The following is a 17,827-nucleotide window of genomic DNA, read 5'->3' on the forward strand; positions in this document are numbered from 1 at the left end:
AAGCATGAAAATATTAACTTGAGTTATTTGAAAAGAATGGAAAAGAGGAACTGGACTGTCCGTTCAGTAGCTGGTGGGAAAAGAGGGGAGTTTCTGAAATAGAGGACTCCCATTGACTTCAGTAAGCTTTGGAGGAGGCCCTAATTGGGAATCTGGCAACTGAATCTTGAACGTTACCTTGATGGCATCTGGTAAAAATTGCAATTGAATATAATTTTCAATGTCTTTTTAAGGCTTAGTTCTTTGCTTTATAGGCAGAGAAAACTAGGTTGTTTTATTTCACAGCTGTGCTGAGATTGACAGTAATATTGCAGCAAAATTAATATGTTTGTATTTGGTAAGGCAGGTACTTAAATCTCTATAATTAGGCTTTGATAAAGGAAGCAGTTAGTGGGTAGCTATTTGCAGCAGTATTGTGGTAGGGGTTATGCCTTTCTGAACTGAAAGGGTCAGATGCAATCACTTTTATTACTTTCCAAATGCTAATTAAATGAGTCTATCTGCATCTTGAAGCATTGTCGCAGTAACTGTGCCATATTAGTAAGAACATATTCACAAGAAGAATATGAAAAATCTTACTATTTGAATATAAATAATTGTGGGAAATCCTGTTATATAAAAATTGCTTATATAATAATACTTTTGTATTCTATTAGTAAAAGGTAATTTACAATAGAAGTCTTTCTAGCAGTATTTTCTAGGGGCAGCATAAGACAACTTTCACTCTGCACTCACCATTTCGGAAAGTTTGTTGGTTTGTCTCTTTGCAATGTTAAAGCGATAGTATGACATTTAAAAAAGTTAAAAGTGTGGCACTTTGTGAAACAGACAGGGAAAAAAAGGAGAATCTGTTCTTATCAAGAGCAACAGTTTCCTCACCTCCCAAACCTTTCCATAGGGAGTTTGTGAGAAGAAAAATTGGAGAAAATAGGACAAATGCTGTTCTCAAATGGAATTTTGCTAGAGTAAGGGTTACAGGATTCTCTCATATCTGTGTTCTGAAGGCAAATTGAAATATTGGTGGTAAATTCTCCCATTTGATAGTTTTCAGAAAAATATGTTGAAGTGATGGTTAAATGCTGATGATAAAGCGGAAAGAACAAACTAAAATAAGATCTTAAAGGGGAAGTGCTAACAGTCTGGAGGATATATGCGATATATAACATAGGTTGCTTTAGGGATACCCACAATTAGGAAGAGGACTGTGTGTATATGTGTATGTATGCTTGCAAATATAGTTGACCATCACTGGAAGAAACACTAACAGATGTAATTTTGATACCACCAAATTCAACAATCCTTCATTAAATATTAATACATATTTGTAACATATTCTAATTTTAAAATTTGTTACTAAATTATTCAGTAGTCTATAAAAAGACATATAGTATAACAGCTTGAAGGTTGCTGTACCCAATTATAAAATTATATTTTTGTAATGGGTGTGTAATTTCTTCTTTAAGTCTTATATGATACCATTGAAGGTTTCCAGGTGTTATGACTCACCTTTAGTCTCCTTGTGCCCTTGAAATATTTTACTTGTGTTCACTTATTATCTGCTTCAGCATTAAATGTCAGGCTTTTACAGTTAGTTTAATTGGTGCTGTTGTTCATTACTGGTGGCCATGCTTCTCAGTATGATAGCACTCAGAGAGACAATTTTGTATTTCTCCTGCAATCTTTGTTTGCATTTGTTGTGTGCAGGGGATGAAGCATGATAATAGCATTTCTGTCCCAGCCACTGTGGGTCTCTGACTTAGAAAATGCCCAGATTATGAGCAATACACAGTTTTGAAAGGATTATCATGATTGCTTTCTTAAGGCCCAAGTGTCACCATGCCTCAGTAGGTCACAGCTGAGAATACCAGATTCAGGACAAACTGTTGAGAAATAGGGCAGACACACTCCAAACTGGTGGTTATTTTATCATTAGATATAGGAAGCCAGTAACAAAAGTAAACTTCCTCTCCCCACACTTAACAAGAAGTAAAACTTGCAGTCTCCTTAGGCATTCCAGCCCTTATTTCACCACCCAGACACTAGAGTCTAGTGTTTCTTAACCTGGAGTTTTAGAAGGGTCGCAAGTGCAGAGCTGGTATTGGGGGTGGCAAGAAAGGTAATTGCCTGGAGCCACAGGGGCGCCATGAAACTAAGTTACATGTCTCAGCCCCGTGGGGGTGGGACTCAGGCTTCAGGGGTACAGTAGTTTGGAAAGGTTAAGAACCACTGCACTAGACTTTATGATGAGTGGTTATTGAAAATGAATTTCTTCAAACAAAGGATTCTACTGATATCAAGAGATCAGCCACATAGCCATGTCAATATATAACTCAAATCTTACCCAATAATCACACTGCTGCTAATCCTTTAATAACTAAAATCTGAAGTTTATGAATAAGAGAAAAGAAGAAGAGAAGTAAAATGGTTAATAGATCATATACATAAAAGAATGGCAATATTCTTATATCTGTAATAGTTTACGCCCTCCCTCCCACCATACAAGTACATATACCGATAAAAAACAAACCAACCTGCAACTCTCACTAAATATTAAAAATAGAGCCAACAATCCATTGTAATAAGAGCAAAAGCAAAACTGAAATTGTGGTTGATGCTTAAAATTAAATGTGCATACCATGTCAAAGCAAACAGATTAACATACAGATGGCAATGCCATTGTACAATGCTATGCAAGCTTAACAAAAATCCGTCAAAATGCACAGTGCCATCTAGAGTCAAATGCACAGTACTATTTGTGGACCTGATATGTCTGTAGGAATTAGCTTATGCTAGCTATTCATTATTGTGCGTAAGGTTTTTTCCCCCTAAAGTTTCTCATGCCCCCGCAGAATACATTCTGTATCTTCTCGCCCCGCCCCCCTCCACCCCAGGGGGGCCTACTCTCCCAGTTTGAGAAACTCTGTTATATCAGGTTTAATGCAGTGATTACAGACTAAAATGTCTGGTAACTTCTAAAAGATTGGAAGGTCCTCAGTCCATAGTTCAATGTGCTCCTTTTAGTTGTAAATCCACGGTCCAGAGAATCAGAGAAGGAAAGAGGCAAAATGGAGATGTTTCAAGGTCTTTTATATCCTTTACCAGGTGCTTGGAAATTATCTGTTTCAAACAAAGCTCACAGCCTCAGTTTGTGGAAAGTAACTGGCATAAGATGGAGTCCAGGGTCACATGAGCATATTATTTGTGCTTACATGGCTTGCTGACTCACAGGGGCAGCCATTGGCCATAGCCATGCTAAAATTTCCACAGGGATGGCTTGCTGGGCAGATGAATTTCTTTAATGGCCAATTGTTAGAGTAAAGTATCCTTACTGAGCTATCAATGCATAGCTATCTGGCTCTAATGTAAAATTTATCTGGTGGGTGTCATGCAGGAACAAACACATTTGGGATACCAATGCATATCCAATATTTATAACTTTAGATACAAAGATGATACATGCACATAGATAGGATAAGCATATTTGATAGATTGTAAATTTTCCATTGATATCTTACATGAAATACTTTGTATAAGATTTGTTGCAACTGTATAACAGCGGAAGCAACAAAGATATGCATAGTCATATTTTAGTCATATAGCATCACACCAAGCCAACCAGAAAGATGCTGATTGTCTTTATCTCCCATTAAAAATTATAACTGGTCAAGTGTGCATACACACACACACATATGTATTGACCAGTATAACATACATATATTGACAAACATATAACTTGACCAGTTATAATGTTTTTTTATATGTATTCTTCATCTATTTAATGTTCTTGCAAGTAGTGGAATCTAGTTCTGTTTGTCCTGGTTAAATAAAATTCACATTATATTATTTTTTGACAACTAATTGTATTATCTTGGCTACCGTTCAATAATCTTTTTATCATAGTATAACACCTGCCACAGCTCTCACCTCAAAGTAAATTATACCACCACTGTGACAGACCATTACTAAATCTTGATCAGTGGCTTTGGGATGGTGTGACCTGCCAATGTATTTCAAAGTATAACATATATATACATATTTATACACTGTATATATACAACATATATATACTGTAACTTACTGCTGAGTGTACTTAACTAAATATAATCCTCTAAATAAAGAAATATATCTATATCTATCTCTGTATGCACAGGCTATTATCTTATAGGTTATTATTATTATTATTATTTCATTTTATTATTAAAATTATTATTATTTAGTTCAAGGTTCCCCTTTCCCCAAATCTCTCACTGGGTGCTGTATAACACTCTTTGAGCCTCAAGTGATTTTGATGTCTTCCTGAAGAGATGGACTTGACTCCAGTGATGCTTGCTTGTGGGGGTGCCATTAGACCAAACCCCCCTGGATTTGAAGGACCTTTGATACTCCTGTAACAGATTTCCAGGACAACACGAATCAATGATAGGAGATGACCAGAACAAATGATCAGGAACAATCAGGAACTGATGCTCAGGAACATGGCATCAAACATGGACTAACATGGCCAGCCAGCTTTAAACTAAAGGGACCCTCTTCTGAATGTCTGCCTGTCCTGCTCATTTACTTTTCATTTCTCTCAGTCCCAATTTCCCTCCATCCCGCTCTCTGCCTTCTATCCATCTCCCTATTTCTCTCAGTTTATTCATAGACTTCCTGTTCTCTCCATCTCTCTCTCTCTCTCTCTCTCTCTCAGACTCCACACTGCCTGCCTCTTTCCCTCAGCTGTCTCTCCTCTTTTTCTCCAGCTGTCACTTCCCTGCCCTCTGAGAGGAGGGGCCACCTCCTTTCACTTTCTCAGATGGAGATGCTCTCTTCTCTCAATAGAAAAATGACTGTCCATTCACACTGAACACACACTAAATCATATGTTCCCAAACAGGGCCAAGTCCCTTTAAGATACTTGCACTTATAAAATTTGTGGATAACATCAAGCTGGGAGAGGTTCCTAGCACTTTGGAGGACAGGATTAGAATAAAAAAATGGCCTTGACAATTTGGAGAATTGGTCTGAAATTTGCAAGATGAAATTCAATAAAGACAATTGCAAAGTACTACACTTAGGAAGAAAAAAAAATAAAAAAGGACAAAAGACTCAAACGCACAAATATAAAAATGGGGAATACTTGGCTAGACAGTAGTACTGCTGAAAAGGATCTAGAGGTAATAGTAGATCACAAATTGCATATGAGTTGTCAGTTGCAAAAACATCTAATATCATTCTGGTGTGTTAACAGGTGTGTAATATGTAAGACACAGGAGGAAATAGTCCTGCTGTACTCAGCACTGGTGTGGCTTCAGCTGGAGTACTGCATACAGTTCTGGGCACCACACTTTAAGAAAGATGTGGACAAATTGGAGAGAGACCAGGGAAGAGCAACAAGAATGTTAAAGGGTTTATAAAATCCTCTGAGGAAAGGTTAAAAACACTGGTCATGTTTAGTCTTGAGAAAAGAAGACTGGGGGAGGAGAACTGATAATAGTCTGCAAATATGGAAGGGCTGTTATAAAGAGGGCAGTGCTCAATCATTCTTCATGTCCATCAAAGATAGGACAAGAAGCAATGGTCTTAATCTGCAGCAAAAGAGATTTAGGTTAGATATTAGGAAAAGCTTTCTAATTATAAGGATAGTTAAGCTCTGGAATAGGCTTCCAAGGAAGGTTGTGGAAACCCCATCATTGGAGGATGTTAAGAACTGGTTAGACAAACATGTGTCTCAGATGGTCTAGTTTTACTTGGTCCTGCCTCAGTGCAAGGGGCTGGATGAGAAGACCTCTTGAAGTCCCTTCCACCCCCACTTGTCTATGATTGTAATCTGATGGAGATGATAATGAAGCCATTGAAGAGGTAGGAAAGAGAACCAAGGAAACCCAAGAGCAAATATCTCATGAAAATACAAAGCCAGGTAACCCCCAAGGAGCTTACCTTGGTTTCTGCTTCTGGGTCTCTGTGTACTAGTAATTCAGGCAGAGGCACTCCCTGGGAGGAAGGGAGGCCAACGGCAGACTTAGAGTCTGCTCGGCAACCAAGAAGGGGAGAGGAGAGACACTATCTACAGGGAATAGGGGCCCCTGTTGGCTCACAGAAGGATAGCCAGTGAGCCTGGATGGCTGCTTTCTCAGAGGAGGAGCAGCGTGTGAGAGAAAGGAGGGGGTTAGAGTCAAATGATAGACAAGTAAATACTGGGAAGAAGAGTTAGCCTGACCGATAAGGAAGGTCCTCTGAGAGATACCTACCACCAGGAGAACTGCAAGAGAGGAGAAGCCATTTTGGAGGAGTCCAGGGTCAGCCACAGAAAGACTTGCTGTGGGTGAGCTCATGAGTCCCAGAGTACATGAAGGCTTCCCCCTGAGAAAGGTCCTCTGGGTATCTTGAAGCAATATCCCTTAGCTTGGTCCTTTCTCTGTTTAAGATAATGCCCAGTGTATAGAATTTTGTTGGGAGATCTCCTTATCCAGCCAGGCTGAATTAGTCCTTCAGCTCCCTAGATACAATCAATTACCAGGTGGCAAGTTCTGCTCTGTCTGCTAGTTCAGAACTGCCCACCTGCTGTGACTGTATCTGAGCACTAGATCAGGAGTCAGGATTTTCAGTATAGTTATTGTAATTTGCTCTCTGCATCCCTTTATGTTGAGGGGAAATCTTGGGAACAGAAGCAACCTGATTCCTGCATGAAGAGGAACCAAGACTCTCAGCCCCTCCACAGTTGCTGAACAGTCAAGACCCATCTCTGAACCTGAGGATCATTTGCGGAGTTGTAAGTGCACCATCTTTTAGTTAGATAGTCAGGGAAATTGTTTGCGAGACCTGCTATTCCCTCAACTGTGTCCTCAAGCCATGGGGTAAGGATTTGGGGATTTTATTACTTATTGCCAGTTAAACCTATGGAGGGACTTACCATCTTATTCCATGTTTGAGTCTTTAGGGCTGTACTGAACCAAGTCAGCCATGTTGCTTAGTGCTTCTACAGAAGATATCATTGTCATAGGTCATAGATGGCCCCAACAAAGTATGCATACCAATGGAAATTTTACTCTTGCTATATCAAGTCACATGACTGGAGAAATTCATGGGTATTGTCAGCATGGGGAGGCCACCGGTGACCCTGAGAGTAGTGTTTTACCTTGTTATGTTTACTTCTTGTTTAATATAATTACTCCATTGAATATATTGTATATATTTGTGTTATTTCTTGGGAATCTAACAATCTGCCAACTATCTGGCAAGAAAGTCAGGATTATAAATTTCCTTCCAAGCTGCCTGGCGATCCTGGGAGGAAGGATTGAGGGGATGGAGGCACCCTTAAATAAATTCCTATGGGAATAAAATAAGGAAGTTGCATCCTGATGAGCTAGAGGCGGATCCAGAGGAACCCAGGCCAGTCAATCAAAACCTGTAAGGAGATTACATAACGTAAACATAAGACCATAAGATTGGCATTAACGCAGGTAACCAGGTGGATAGGAATGCTACACCAGTCTGCAAAGAGGTAGCCAGGGAAGCTCTCATGTCCCAAAGTTTTCTGTTTACACACAAATTTCATATTAGTGAACATAAAAGCAGTTCCCAAACTTTTATATGTACTAAACCAGCTGCCAAAATGCTTCATGAAAAGTCAGCATAAAAATGTATGAACATGGTCAGCTCAAATCTCAGCTCTCATTTAGTGAATTTTACACTGCTCCCCCAGCTTTGTTTCAGAACCTAGAGCCAAAACTTCGTAGACTCTGCCTCCTGGAATAGAAAGCAATTAGGCAGTATGTCTCTTATATATCCACCCCGTATTGCATTCATCTGACTCAGAATACGAGCAAGGCCTTTGCAGCATGGCAAATAACCAGGATACTGGTTTTTTATATGTGCCAGAGCAAGGATTTGGCCACTTTGCACTCTGCTCATGGTGCAGAGAAAGACCTTTTGTTGCTTGAAAACAACAGTCTGATTCAGAGATTCCAAATCAAGTTATGTACAGACCTCAAGCAGAAGGGCTGGCATTAAGCAAGTTCTTAAACCATCCAGCCTTTTATTTAGGAATGGTTTGGGAAATGTTTCCTTCTTTTTACATGGTTGCTTCAATTATTATTTTAGTAAGAACCTTGTGGTACTTCAACTTATGTCATACAAAAAACCAAACAATAATAACAAAAAAACTGCAATAAACTTTTTTATTAACCAGCATCTAAAGGGGTGAACTAAATGCCACTGGAACAACCGACCCAGCCAATTGTGTGTGTGCTGTGAGCAACATTATATAAAATCTGCTAAATTTAACATCCTTTATTTTCGAAATGGGCGAACAATGGGAAAACACACAGCTAAAACTTTAATAAGGTGTAGTCCCAAGTGGCAGGAAAAAGGGCACTTCGTGTTTTTTCAATCAACTGAAACCACATTCTGAAAGACCAGACAGTTGGCCCAGTCCAGACATCAGTGACCAAGTGGGAGAGTCTGTCACTCCATAAATGGCAAAATAGCAAAGACCTGACCTCAAGTTAATAGGTTAATTGCTTTAATATTGCATTTTGCATTGATGTTTGTTTTAATGTTGTGATGGATGAAAAGAGGTCAATTTTTTAAAATACAGGCCTTCCAGAATTGCAAATGCCTTTCTGGCAGCTTGATGAAAAACATCTTTTAGGTGATAAAATGTGCTGCATGTAAATGACAAGTAGGCTAGATGTGCCCTGAAAACATTCAACTCAGAGTGACCTGTGATTGTAAATTACTGGCATGATGCATCAGATCCTAGACTGGTAATTTCATCAAGATCAACAAGATGCAATCTTAGAAACTGTTTGCATGGTGTGAGGACGAATTGATGCCCTTGTCCTTCCAGACTGCTGGATTTGATGTTCAGGAGCCTGACTACTTTGTGTCTCTAAGTAGCAGTATAGGGCCATTGTAAATAATTAAGTAGAAATTTGTTACCTTTTTGTCAAATGTATTTCTGATGTTGCTGTTCCTTAGCCTCCATTAAGAAATCCCTTGATTAAATTTTAAAGTCTTAAACAATTTGAAGGGCTGAGAGCACAGGACACAAACTACAGTTTGAATGTTTTGCACAGAAAAGTCATATTCTCTTTGGGAGCAAAGAAAATAATGTCAAGTATTTAGTATGCAATCCCATGATTCCTTTTCAAGACATGACGTTAGAGATTTGATTACCAACCCTGTAGCTGGTGCTTGTAGGTCATTTATTTTCTCAACTACTTTGCTTTTACAGGCTTGGAATTTTTACTTTTTCATGCATTTACAAATATTTCTATTTAAATAGAATCTGTAGCTGGAAATTTAAATCAATGCAATCACATAAAGAGGTTACATATAAGACATTGTATATTAATACAGAAAACACAGGACAAATGCTCTCATTCATAACTTAAAATCCACAATTCACCAGCAAGCCAGTTCTAAGCTTATGTAGAGAAGAAGATTAAAAATAAAAATATAGAAACAAAATCTTTTAGAAATAAATCAAGTGAATATGGATCTGATAAATGAGTTGCTCTAGTCTTAAGTTCTGCATCTAAAGGCCTGAGTAGTAGTTCTTGTTTTTTTTATATCATTCCTAAAAAGTATATAAATTCATAACATAAACTCATAATTATGCAGGATTTGAGATAGCTATATAGCATTGATACTATCAAAAGCCGTATGAATTGAACATAGGACACAAAAAACTGTACTCAAAGAAGGGGAAAATAATATCAAGGAGAAAGAAATAATCCTGGAGCAGAGGACTAAAATCTGGAGTAGAGAAAGAATGGTTACTGACCTTCATAACTGTTGTTCTTTGAGATGTGTTGCTCATGTCCATTCCATATTAGGTGTGTGTACGCCACATGCACTGGTGCCAGAGATTTTTCCCTCAATGGTATCCGTAAGGCCGGCTCTAGTGCCCTCTGGAGTAACGTGTGTATGTGCTGGTATATAGGGAACAACCAGTCCCCTTCCCTCTCAGTTCCTTCTTGCCGGAACTCCGACAGAGGGGAAGGAGCATGGATTGTGGAATGGACACAAGCAACACATCTTGAAGAACAACAGTTAAAAAGGTCAATAACTGTTCTTTCTTCTTCAAGTGCTTGCTCATGTCCATTCCATATTAGGTGGCTAATCAGCAGTATCTCTGGAGATGGGCTAGGAGTTCACAGATGTGCTGCTTGCAATACCGCTTTGCCAAAGCCTGCATCCTCCGGCCTGTTGCGTGATGGCATAATGGTCTGTGAAGGTCTGGATTGAAGACCAAGTCGCAGCTCTACAGCTGTCCTATATGGGGACCTGAGCCAGGAAGACTGCCAGTGATGCTTGGGATCTTGTAGAGGGGGCTGTTAGTGAATCTGGAGTCAACATCTCTGCCTGCTTATAGCAGGCTCAGATGCAGACAGTAATCCAGGATGATATCCTCTGGGATGACAGCGGCAGCCCCTTCATCCACTTGGCAATTGTAACAAACAGCTGCATGGACCTGTAGAAAGGCTTAGTCCTATCAATGTAAATTCCAGAGCTCTAATGACATCGAGCATGTGGAGCTTTGGAAAGAAGAGTGGCAGGGAAATGGCCTTGTTGATGTGAAATTGTGATATCACCTTTTGCAAGAATGCAGATGTACCTTGTCCTTATAGAACACTATTCCAGGGGGTTCAGAAGTCAGGCTCTTGATCTCCAAGACTCACCTTACTGAAGTAATTGCCACCACGAAAGTGCCTTCCAGGATAGGTGTAAAAGAGAGCAAGACACCTGGGCTCACATGGGGCCCCAGTGAGCTTGATAGGATCAAGTTGAGGTCCTACTGAGGAATTGTGTTGTGTACCGGTGGGAAGAGCCTTTCCAGGCCCTTGAGGAATCTGACTGTCATCTCATGCAAGAAGACTGATCTGCCTTGAATAAAAGGGTGAAATGTCAATATGGCCATCAGCTGTACCTTAATCGACAATAAAGCTAGACCTTGTTGGTTTAGGTGTAACAGATAATCTAAAATGGCTTGGATAGATGACTTAGTCAGGAAGAGATTCCAATCAGATGCCCAGCAGGTGAAAGGCTTCCACTTGGCTAGGTATGGTTCTCTGGCGGAAGGTTTCTTGTTTGCCAACAGGAGTTGTTGGATCTGAGTGGAGCAGGCTTAGCTATGGTGGGTTAGCCGTCAGATGCAGGGAAGCGAGGTCCGGATGCAGCAGTCAACCGTGATCTTGAGAGATCAGGTCTGGCTGGGTTGGGAGGGCCCAAGGGGGGGCCAGTGATAAATCTAGCAGCATCACAAACCAGTATTGGCATGGCCATGCTGGAGGTATCAGGATGACCCGTGCTTTGTCTCTCTTGACCTTTATGTAGGGTTCGCCTCTGGACTGGCCACCAAATCTTAGCTGCGGGGGCCTAAAATACCTCCTGGCAGATGATGGGGTGTATAGACCAAAAGAGAGTAGAATGGCTCCAGAGTCTTTTAACCCATGCGGCCTAGTGTCTGTTTGGTCTGCAAACAGGGCTGCACCGTCAAATAGGAGGTCTTGAATGGACTGTTGGACCTCCGAAGACAGACCAGATGACTTGATAACTTGTCTCACTGATACAGCTGATGTCATTGTCCTGGCTGCCAAATTGGCCTCATCAGAGGCTGCTTGGAAGGAGGGCCTGGTCACTGAATTCCCCTCCTCCAGTATAGCTTCAATCTTGTCTGGAGTCCTGAGACAGAGAGTCCGCGAATTTAGCCAAGGAGTGCCAGATGTTAAAATCATATCTCCTCAACGGGGCTTGTTGGTTTGTTATGCACATGGAGCAGGTCCTCAAGGAATTCATGGAGCAGGTCCTCAAGGAATCCATTTTAAGGCACTTCGAAGAGAGGAAGGTGATCAGGAACAGTCAACATGGATTCACCAAGGGAAAGTCATGCCTGACCAACCTGATTACTTTCTATGAAGAGGTGACTGGCTCTGTGGATGTGGGGAAAGCGATGGACGTGATATACCTTGACTTTAGCAAAGCTTTTGATACGGTCTCTCACAGTATACTTATCAGCAAGTTAAAGAAGTATGGGTTGGATGAATGGACTATAAAATGGATAGAGAACTGGCTAGAGCATAGGGCTCAACGAGTAGTGATCAATGGCTCCATGTCTAGCTGGTAGCTGGTCACAAGCGGAGTGCCCCAGGGGTTGGTGCTGGGGCCGGTTTTGTTCAACATCTTCATTAATGATCTAGAGGATGGGGTAGATTGCACCCTCAGCAAGTTTGCAGATGACACTAAGCTAAGGGGAATGGTAGATACCCTGGAAGGTAGGGACAGGATACAGAAGGACCTAAACAAACTGGAGGATTGGGCCAAAAGAAATCTGATGAGGTTCAACAAGGACAAGTGCAGAGTCCTGCACTTTGGATGGAAGAATCCCATGCACAGCTACAGACTGGGGACTGATGAGCTAGGCAGCAGTTCTGCAGAAAAGGACCTGGGGGTTACAGTGGATAAGAAGCTGGATATGAGTCAGCAGTGTGCCCTGGTTGCCAAGAAGGCTAATAACATATTGGGCTGCATTAGTAGGAGCATTGCCAGCAGATCACGGGAAGTGATCATTCCCCTCTATTCGGCATTGGTGAGGCCGCATTTGGAGTATTGTGTCCAGTTTTGGGTCCCCCACTACAAAAAGGATGTGGACAAGTTGGAGAGAGTCCAGCGGAGGGCAACAAAAATGATGAGGGGGCTGGAGCATAAGACTTATGAGGAGAGGCTGAGGGAACTTGGCTTGTCTAGTCTGCAGAAGAGAAGAATGAGGGTAGATTTGATAGCAGCCTTTAACTACCTGAAAGGGGGTTCCAGGGAGGATGGAATTAGGCTGTTCTCAGTGGTGGCAACTGACAGAACAAGGAGCAATGGTCTCAAATTGCAGTGGGGCAGATCTAGGTTGGACATTAGGAAAACGTTTTTCACTAGGAGGGTTGTGAAGCACTGGAATGGGTTACCTAGGGAGGTGGTGGAATCTCCATCTTTAGAGGTTTTTAAGCTGCGGCTTGACAAAGCCCTGGCTGGGATTATTTAGCGAGGTTAGTCCTGCTTTGAGCAGGGAGTTGGACTAGATGACCTCCTGAGGTCCCTTCCAACTCTAATATTCTATGATTCTATGATCTGCAGGCTTGCTGTTGAATAAACCTTCCTTTTGAAAAGGTCTAACTTTTTTACCCTTTATTCTTTGGGAATGAACTAGCCTGCCCCTCCCTGTCCTTTTTGTTTGCTGCTATTACCACCGAGCCTGGGGAGGGTGGATGTTTAGATATTCCACCATTTTAGCGGGAACATAGCATTTTCTTTCTGCCCACTTAGATGTAGGGGCCAGAGAGGCTCGAGTCTTCTACAAGTTCTTGGCTAGCTTCACCATCCCCTCATGGACTGGGAGGGCCACTTGAATAGGGCTGCTGCTGCCAGGATGTCAAAACGTTCATCAGCTGGCTCCTTCAATTCCTCTGCTTGTAGGCCCAGGTTCGATGCTACTCATTTGAGTAGCTCTTGATGAGACCTGAAGTCATCAAGCGGGACTGTGGTGGAGGGTCCTGCTACAACCTCATCTGATGAGAAGGACAACACTAGCAAGGGTAGTGGGATGAGCTCTTCCTCCCTGGCTGGAGTATCCTCTCCTAGGGCTGCTGCAGAGGCCTCAGTCTCCTGATCTGACTCAACATCTAAGTCAGGTGCTGGGAGAGTGATCGCTGATGATCTTCTCCCTGAAGCCCTGGAGAATAACTGCCCATGTGACCGCAGGACAGGGGGAAACCCACACAGGTTCCAAAACTGCCATGGAATAGGCCACTCTCCCTGTGGCCAAGCCCCCATTTGGGGCCCCATGGGGAAGTCCGTAGCTGTGGAGGTGAATGTCTGTCCCCTGGTCAGAGTCATCTCCTCCCCTTCTGAGTTTGAGGAGCTGCCTCCAAGAGACCACAGTGGTGCCGATATTGCTTGCCCTTCTCCACTGAGTTGGGAATGGTGGTGCTCTGGAACTAGGGAGTGGTGCCGGAAACCTGGGTGCTGTGTGTCCCATCACTGGTTTTTGTGCTTCGGCTCTCCATACTGGATCAAAGGCGATTGGTGCTGGGAATCTGCGGACCTGTGCCTGGACTCCGGAGATCAGCGGTGGCTTTCTGGAGACTGGTTCTGCAACTCCGAGGACCGGTGTCGTGGGTACGGAGATTGACATCATAGTCCAACTGTTTACTATGCAGCTCTGGGGACCAGTGCTGGAGCTCTGGTGACTGCTGCCGGGGCGTCGGTGGCCTGTGCATAGCCGGGGACCGACATCTTGGTGTTGGGAATCGCTGCGGGGGCCTTATTGTGGGCTTGCCTCTGGATGTTCCTGTAGTTGATGGTAGTGGTACCGGGTTCCAGTGCAGGGGTCTCCCTTCCTGAGATGTCAAAGGCATGGGAATTGCCAGGAGGTCCTTCACTACTTGGAATGCCTTAGGGGTGGTCAGTACCACAAAGTGCCGGGGGCCCTTGCTGCTCCAAGGAGTCAATGGTGGGTCCGGAGTGGGGATGAGTGGTCCAGCACGGGTCTAGCCTGGTCATCTGTGCTCTTCTTGTTCCTCCTTGAGACCAGTGAGTGCCCTCTTTTGTGCATCTTCTTGGTTTTCTTCTTTAGCACCGGGGATGGTGACTGGTGCTGGGGTGAAGTTGGCACTGGGGGCGCCGAGGGTGGGGGGGTGCCACACCAATGCCGATGTACTTGGGGCCGAGTCCAACCAGCTCGGCTCTGAGGCTGGTTTAAGTGCTGACTCCATTAGGAGTGTCTCAATCTTATGTCCTGGTCATTTTTAGTGTGAGGCCTGAACACTTGACAGATCCGGCACTTGTCTCACACGTGAGCCTCTCCCAAGCACTTTAGGCAGCTGTGGTGAGGGTCATTGACCAGTATAGACGTCTTACATGAAGCGCATGGCTTGAAGCCTGGGGACCAGGGCATGTCCCGTCCTGGGCTGCGTCATCAAACGTACACTATGTCTAAGAAAAAACTAATGCTTAACAACTAACTAAAAAAAAACAACGAGAGTTCTGTGGCACTTTAAAGACTAACAAATTTAATATTTGTAGGCATAAGCTTTCGAGAGACTTCAGCTCTCTTCTTCAGATAAGAACTCTCGTTGTTTTTGCTGTATACAGACTAACACGGCTACCCCTCTGGAACTAACTTTAACTATATACACTAAGGTAAAAAGGGAAAACCACTGGGTTGTAATAGCTTGCTTCAGTAAGAGAACATTCCAGCATCGTCATGGGCTGTAAGAAGGAACTGAGAGAGAGGGAGGCTGGCGGCGCCCTATATTCCAGTGCGTACGTGCGCAACCCCAGAGGGTGCTAGAGCCGGCCCTATAGATACCACTGAGGGAAAACTTTCCGGCACTGGTGCACGTGGCACAAACACACCTAATGTGGAATGGACATGAGCAAGCACTTGAAGAAGAACATATAATTAAAAGTGACCTATTAAAGTTAGCATAAACATGACTGTGCAGATCTGCCTTCACCCATACAAATAAATAATAACTTTTTTTTTCTTTTTGTGATCTTTGTAGGCTCAGTTACAAATAGTCTTCATCCTTTATAACTAAATTTCATTTCCTCCCTTGCTCCAGTGAAGCAGTAGAAAATAGAAAAAACCCAGTAAAGTATAACAAGGAAAAAACACTCTACTGAATGATAACTTCCAAGTTATGGTATTACATGTAATCAGTGTCTGAATGAGCTCTCCCTTGTCATCTAATGATGCACCGGTAAGAGACAGGAGCAGACTGCGTTTGCATAGACACATCTACTATGCCTCGGTGTTCAGCAGATAGATCTGCTTTTGTCAAAGTGATCAGTTTGGACTGGTTTGGGGTTGTAATGCCCTTTCATATTGAATACAAGGGTAATTCAGTTTTATTATTCTCATTGTATGGGTAAAGGTGAGAAGAACTGTACTTAGCATGCCCTGACTGAGGGTGTCACCCTAAACTGAACATCACTTGCTAAGCCAAATCCCACTGAAGATAACAGGTGGTGAGTACAGGTGTTCCTACCTGGTCATGTGGACGCTGTCTAAAGAGTCCTACACACCAATTGACCTTCCCCTCTCCAATGTTTAAAGATTGAGCTGCTTGAACTCAATTAAGAATCCTTGTTCAGTGATTACTAGAACTGAAAACACTGATGAGCAGCGGGGACTGAGCCTTAGACCTGGTATGGGGACAGTGTTGCAGTGAAAGACAATGAAGAGGCAGCAGCACAGAGGTTCCCCGCTACCTAGTGAAACCACTAAGAGCTGAAATCACTAAGAACTGGATTAAGTGGGGAAACGTCAGCCCACATCATAGCTGAAGTGGCAGTGATAGCAACAACAGAGGTGGTGGTGGGCGAGTGGCCGGTGGCAGCAAAGATAACAGCAGTGAACAGCTAGCAGCAGCAAATGGTGAGCAGCAGCAGAGATAACCATGGCAGCAGCAGTGAGCCAGTTCAGAGGTGGCAGCAGCAGCAACAGAGGTATTGCTCAATGTCCCCCCTCCCTTTTCAAGGCTGGGAGGTAGATCAATGTGAAGGCACCTCTGGACTATGGGTGTTTGCTGACTAAGGACAACCGATCGTGAGTGGGCTGCAGTAGAGGAAAAGGGGAGTGGCCTTAATTTCACTTATCATATCTTTATCATGTGCTATGAGGTAATATTTTAAGTTTTTGCTTTATAACTGTAAAAAATGTTTGCTCCAGAACTGTGAACCTGTCAGGAGAGATCATCCTCTGCTCATCAAGGTTATCAAACTTAAATGGGCCACTGTGAGACATAACAATACAAAGACCTTGCTAATTGCCCCTACACACCCAGGAAGAGTCTGTGTGCAAAAGGGCTCATCCCATAAGCTTGAATTCTGGAAGAAGGAAATAAAGACAACGGACAAGAACATTTTTCATCTTTTTTGCTGTTTGGACTTTTACATTGCTGGAGCTATGAAATAGAAGCAGAGATCCCCAGTGTCTGCCTAGATTACTACAACTCTGTCACCTTTTTGAAACCATAGACTATAACTCATCTGTAGATAAAGATTTGCTTGCTTTAACTTTTTAATAACTCTCTCATTTCTTTTCTAAGTTAATAAATCCTTAGTTCACTGTTGGATTTGCTACCAGCATTATCTTTGTTGTGAGATTTGAGGTACAAATTGACCTGGGGAAAGTGACTGGTCTCTTGGGACTGGGGACAACTTGAATATTCTGTGATCTTTTATGTATAGCAACCAAATATCACTAAGTCCAACTTGCCTGGGTGACAAGATAGACTGGTATGCCCAAAAAGACTGTCTGTGACTTCATGGTCAGACTGTTATAGTGCTTTAGGAGTTCACACTTGTTACTGTGTTGGTGAAATCTAATTAGAGAACACACAGCCAGTTTGGGGATCTCTGCCTTAATTCTTGACAGTCTGTCCTGAGGTTTGCACTCATGGTAATGGACTGCTCCAGACAGCATGACAGGACTTTCACATGCAAGGTGGGAAACTGAAGCAAAGGACACTGTCCAATGTATTGTGGGGTGGATGTTTGCTTAGGTTTACATGTTTTTGAAACATGTTTGTGGTGTTTTCCCAAATTAATGCTGAGTTCCCTTTCCCTTTTAATAAAAGTTTTCTTTTGTTAAATACAGGCTCAGTGCTTGTGAATGGGGAAGTACTGTCCCTTAGAGGCACCTAAGGGTAATATTTACTTTTTCCCAATTACTAGATGGAAGCTTGAGACTGTTCTGTTTTTATATTGTTAAAAGGAACCTTTAGATACTCCCCAACAGGAATGACATGAAAAATGATGATTCCTCAGTTATATTTTGATTGTAGAA

Source organism: Emydura macquarii, unplaced genomic scaffold, assembly GCF_026122565.2.
Source record: "Emydura macquarii macquarii isolate MOO-44397 ecotype Brisbane River unplaced genomic scaffold, CSIRO-AGI_Emac_v2 contig_2473, whole genome shotgun sequence".
NCBI lineage: Eukaryota > Metazoa > Chordata > Testudines > Chelidae > Emydura > Emydura macquarii.